Raw genomic sequence first — 6,000 nt, forward strand, 5'->3', positions numbered from 1 at the left:
TGCTGAGACACATAGGTGACTTGGACAGTCTGAGCATGTCTCCAAATGGCTAAAGGAGATAGAAAATGGCTGAAGAGGATAGAGGATGGCCAGATGATACAGAGTGTACAGTCCTGGAAGTCTGGGGTCCCTGGCAACCAAGCTCAGGGTCAGGCAAGGCCCATAGAAGCTTCAGTCAGTAGCAGGGATCATTCCAAAGTGGTAACCTGTGTTACATATAGCCAATCCAGGTTGCAGGAGGAGAGAGCACGTTATAAGCAGGAGCCCTGCATGCAGCATGATTTGTAGGGGGTGTCTATGGAATATCTCCATGACTCAGGAGGGAGTTCAGAGTGGTGGGCCTTCTATGATCCTGTTTTGGACCACTCTTCTGGGTTTATGTGACCAGGGAAACATAGATTATAAAGATAGGAAAGATTCCTCCCCATTAGGTGAATTCCAATTGGGTGAAAGTACATACAGGAACATTTAGGGAGAAAACACCCTGAGAAAGCTATGCAGAGCCCTAAGGCCACTCTGTCCCTGGCCTGCTTAGGGGCAGAGCAAAGCGCAAGAGGAAGTGACTGCCCAGCTGGCTGGATGTTCTTTCCTGAAAGCTGAGCCAGTTTTCTCCTCAACCAACACAAAGCTAGCCTTGAGAATTTGGTGAACTTGATAATCTTAAGCATCTAGCTACCATCCATGACTAACTGGGAACTGGTTTAATATGGGGACAATTTCACAGGTTTGGGCCCTCCCTAAATGGATCCTGGAAACTGATTTGGTCTGGGTGCCAAGATCTGTAGTTGGGAAAGGCCAAATCTTTGTATCTGTCCATACCGTACCCTAGCACCGGAGGGAAGGAAAGTTCACAGGTTTCCCAGAAGAGTTTGTGGCTCAGACCAGCAGGAGTCTGGGCCTGGGCCTGCACCTGGGGCCTGTGTGAGGGCAGAGCTGGCTTTTGTTGGCACACAGTCATGCTAGCAGAAGTCATTGGCTTTCAATCAGTGCCCCATATTTGACCACATTAACAGGAGCTACACGGAACTTGGATAGATAAAGTCAATCTCTAATGCTCCTTTAGGCATTGGCATATGTCAGTTAAGAGTATAAGTTTAAGGGCACCTGGGTGCCTCAGTTTGTTAAGTCTGCCTTTGGTTTAGGTAACGAATCCAGGGTCCTGGGATTGAGCCCTGCATTGGGCTCCTTGCTCAGCAGGGGAGTCTGCTTCTCCCCCTCCCCCTCCCCCTCTACCTGCCCATGCTCGCTCACTGGCTTTCTCACTCACTCTTTGCCTTAAAAAAAAAAAAAAAAAAAGACGATAAGCTTAGGAGACAGACAGGTCTGAGCTCTAATCTAGACTTTCCTGATTTGTGATTTGAGCAAATTAGTCACTGCATCTTGGTTGCCTTGACTATTGGCATGGAAATATTATTTATTACCTCATTCATAACTGCAAAAATCAAAGAAAATTAAATGTGGCAATAACTTCCTTCATCTCTAAAACTTTAAGGAGGATTCTTAAATCTTGGTCTTGTACAGAGTATAGTTATTTAATGTGTTGTATGAATTGGTAAAGGAGTAGATAAAAGCAGCATAAGTGAAGAATGAACTAAAGAACACATAAACTTTTAGAAATTGAATGAGTATAATTCTATTTTAATTAAAATGTAATTATCTATGATTTACTAATTGTTTAAAATCATTCTTTTTATGTAGTGTGTTGATTCTTATTTATTTAAAATAAGGTATAGGATGACCTACCTCCACTGTTTGTTTATAGAATCATTGCTTGAAATTAAAAAGAGTCAATTTTCTTTTTAGACATCATTTTGCCATGTTGTGATCCCATCGTCTGACTATCCTGAAGGCTTGCTTTTTAAAATTGGTCCTTGCTGGATGACTTCCAAGTCTACCAGATCTCTCAAGAGATGTGAAGACCTGCATAAAGTAGTCCAGATTTGGACACATTTGTAGGAGTGGTTAGTTGGTCTACGCCGTCTTATCATGTGTTAGCTCACTGTCTCTAGGAAATAGTCCATAGCAGTTCATAGCCTTCTTTTGGAACATGGTTCTCAAACTTGACCCATCATGAAAATTCTCAAGGAACTTATTACGAAGAAAGTTCAGGGCCCAACCTCAGACATAACTCAGTCAGAGAATCTCTGGGATGGTTCCTGGGGAGAAGTATAAAGCTCTCCAGGTGATTCTTTTTTTTTTTTTTTTTTATTAACAAAGAATGTATTATTTGTTTCATGGGTACAGGTCTGTGATTCATCAGTCTTACACAATTCACAGCACTCACCATAGCAAACACCCTTCCCAATGTCCATCACCCAGCTATTCTATCCCTATCCCCCACCCAGCAGCCCTCAGTTTGTTTCCTGACATTAAGAGTCTCTTATGGTTTGTCTCCCTTCCCGGTCTCATCTTGTTTCATTTTTCCCTCCTTTCCCCCCCGCAAACTGTTATGCCTGAGTTTTCGTGTCCGAGAGACCACCAAGGAGCCAACACCAATGCAATCACACGAGGGTTTATTTGACAAGGTTAAGCTTGGGCCCAAGTATACCTGACACAGCAGAGTAGGGAGCTGACTCAGCAGTGGGTGAGGACAAAGGGGATATTCAGAAGGGCTATCAGGGTAAAGAAGACTGTCAGGATATTGGAGGCCTGGTTATTATCAAGCCAAGGCCATTTTTCCCTCTAATGAGGCACTAACAAGAAGACAATTGGGAGTTTCCTGGTGGAATGTCACATTCCTTCTATCAAGCGTCTCTGTTAGTGAGATTTAGCATTGGGACATTTGTAAACCGAGGGAGACTCTTGTCTTGTGGGATTGAGATTTCTGCAAGTTAACTATTTGTTTTTCTTTTAGGGCAGCCAGGGGTGGCTGAGGAGTGTCACACATACTGCCGAGGGGAGGGGAGCGGGTGGAGAGGGGGTGCAAGGTGCCAGCTTTTGCTTTGTCAAGATGGCTGTACTTATGTCAGGGCTAGACTCGAGATGGGTACAGTCTTGTTTTTCTTGGCCTGCACACAAACCCCTGACCTTCCTCTCAAATTCGTCATATCAGAGAGATCATATGATAATTGTCTTTCTCTGATTGACTTATTTCACTTAACATAATGCCCTCTAGTTCCATCCACGCCATTGCAAATGGAAGAATTTTATTTTTAAGGCTGCATAGTATTCCATTGTATATATACACTACATCTTCTTTATCCATTCATTTATTGATGGACATCTAAGCTCTTTCCATAGTGTGTCTATTGTGGACATTGCTGCAATAAAGATTCAGATGCACGTGCCCTCTCAGATCACTACCTTTGTATCTTTAGGGTGACTATTCAGTAGTGCGATTGCTAGGTGGTAGGGTAGCTCTATTTTCAGCTTTTTGAGGAACCTACATACTGTTTTTCAGAGTAGCTGCACCAGCTTGCATTCCCATCAACAATGTAGGGAGGTTCCTCTTTCTCCACATCCTTGCCAACACCTGTCGTTTCACGACTGGTTAATTTTAGCCATTCTGACTGATGCGAGATGGTATTTCATCCTGGTTTTGATTTGTATTTCCCTGGTGGTGAGTGATGTCTAGCACTTTTTCATGTGTCTGTTGGCCATTTGGATGTCTTCTTTGAAGAAATGTCTGTTTCTGTCTTCTGCCCATTTCTTGATTCTCCAGGTAATTCTGATGATGAATCAGGTGGAGGACTATAACCCTAAGAGAGTAATTTAGATTATTTTCCCCTAAATGTGTCATCTTGCACTTGTCCCCATAGAGACTCATCTATGCCAACTCCTGTAGTGCTGAGAGAACTTTTTGTGGTGTATTTCTTTTAGAAATACTACGTTTGTCACCATGTATTCTCTACTCCATTTTATAAAAGACTGGTGAGAAGAAATCCTACTGACAAACTTCTTTCCCTTGAGTGGATCCCAGTTATCCACACTCTTTATAAAAACTTTAAGTACTCCATTCTTGACAAAACAATTACCTGCTAGCTAAGCTCAATGAGGAAAACATTGCCACTAGCCAGAGGCAAAGCATAGAATGATGTGTAATGTCCTGTATTCTTGGAACTAGTTGAAAATATATGCAAAGATCCTCCTCCATAAATATTCAATCTGATCCACACTTCAGATAAGGGAGAAAAAGAATAACTGATCTTGGACCATATCCAGATCTGGATATCTCAAAGGAACCCTCATCTTCTTAACCTGGTTAGTTCATCTAGAATTGATTAGTAAGAAACCAATTTGCTTCAGAAGGTCACTTTAGAGGCTTATATTCTCCTTAGGATAGATCATAGGATCCACCTCACTGTGGAATACCTAAATTCATTATTTGTCTTTGTAACCATCCCACCTCATCCAGGCTGTTTTCTTCCCAGGGAAGTCTCTTGGATTGACAAATATAATTGAACCTTGTTCTTTGAGCAGAGACAATGCCAATTTCAGAGACTCTAACACCCTTCTGTTCAGCATCCTTCACTAGTCTCAGTGGTTATCAGCATTTTCAGTAGCAGTGAGGGAGTCAGAGATGAGGGTTTAGTGTTCCCCATGGTATTGGTCTGACAGCTTTGGGGCATTTTTGGCCACTAGTCAGACTCTTGTTGGTGACTTACCTAACAAATACAGTTACCACTTGACAATCATCCTCACTGACATTTACTGTGCTGAGCTGACTGGCAATCTGTATAGATTTGTTCTTGTGGGTGGTCATCCAGAAAGCCCTCCCAAATTTCAAATTAGACAGACATTCTGTTCCTATGCAGCTACTAAATACACAGAGTACCTGGGCAATGTGACATAAGCTTTGGCAAGCTTGAAGTCAATATGTTTCCAGAAGCATAAAATGAGCTATTGAATTCTCTTGCAACATTTGAATACCTTAGGCAGAAAAAATAGTTAGACTAAACTCAGGTGGTTTTGTGGAAAATTTTATAGCAGGGACAGAAGAAATTAGAGGCTTTGAGATGAGGTTGCTGGGTTGGAGCAGGTTGAGAGCATGGAAAGGTGAAAACTGCTTATATAGTAGGTGGTTTCCCTCTCCTCAAAAGAAATGGGTAGATGGTATCTACATGGATTCAGGGGTCAAATGCCAGGAACCCTTAGTTATTTTCTGAAGTTGGATTTCCACAAGCAGACTGAGATACCTACCATATCTCCCACTCCCTGAACTAAGTGCTTAGATTTGAAGAACAGTCCTTTCCCTTGAATGTGGTAAGAACGATTACTGACTAATGTATAAAATGCTATGGGAATGGACCCCAAAAGTTCTTGGACCCATGAGCAGTGAGGGCTACCAAGGCTGGACATATAAACCACTCAGAAAATATAACTACTCTATAACAGATGAAATCAATTAGTACTTATTTAATGGCTGAAGAGATGATGTTTTTACAACCCCAATGTGAGCAATTAAATGAAAAAGATTAGTTTCTTCAATGGTCCATACCAAGTTACAGTTATCAGCAATGCATTGGAAGATATTTTTTAAATAGAGACCAAGTAGAGCCTAGGATTTGATCTAAGTTCCTATGCTTGACTCCCACGAAGGCCAAGGAAGAGCTAGCTCTACTACCTAATTTGTATCTTTGCCCTACATAGGGAAGTTGGATGAAAATGAAGAGCAGAAATGAGAACCTCAGGGAAAAGCCAATAGCAGAAGAGGGGGAGACTTTCCTTCATGGATCAGGAGTCAGTTGTAAGGGTGAGGTGAAATTTTTTTTTTTTCCTTTTGCTTCACATGCTCTAATCAGAAGTCCTTGAGCTGGCTTGTTTTCTATTAAAAGTCCAGATATTTCAACAATCAATCACTTCCAAACAGTGTAACCTCTGTCAACAGATTCTGAACCATTCAGTTTCTACAGGAAGAAGATCCCTCAAAGGATCCACTTGAGCAGTGAATGGTTTACATATCAGTGAAAGATGAGATCGTCAAAACTTTTTTGTGATATGGGGCACAAGAACAGCTGAAGGAAAAGTAGAAAATACAGAAGATTTAGATTCCAGAGCATG

This window comes from Mustela nigripes, chromosome 2, assembly GCF_022355385.1.
Source record: "Mustela nigripes isolate SB6536 chromosome 2, MUSNIG.SB6536, whole genome shotgun sequence".
In the NCBI taxonomy this organism is placed as follows: domain Eukaryota; kingdom Metazoa; phylum Chordata; class Mammalia; order Carnivora; family Mustelidae; genus Mustela; species Mustela nigripes.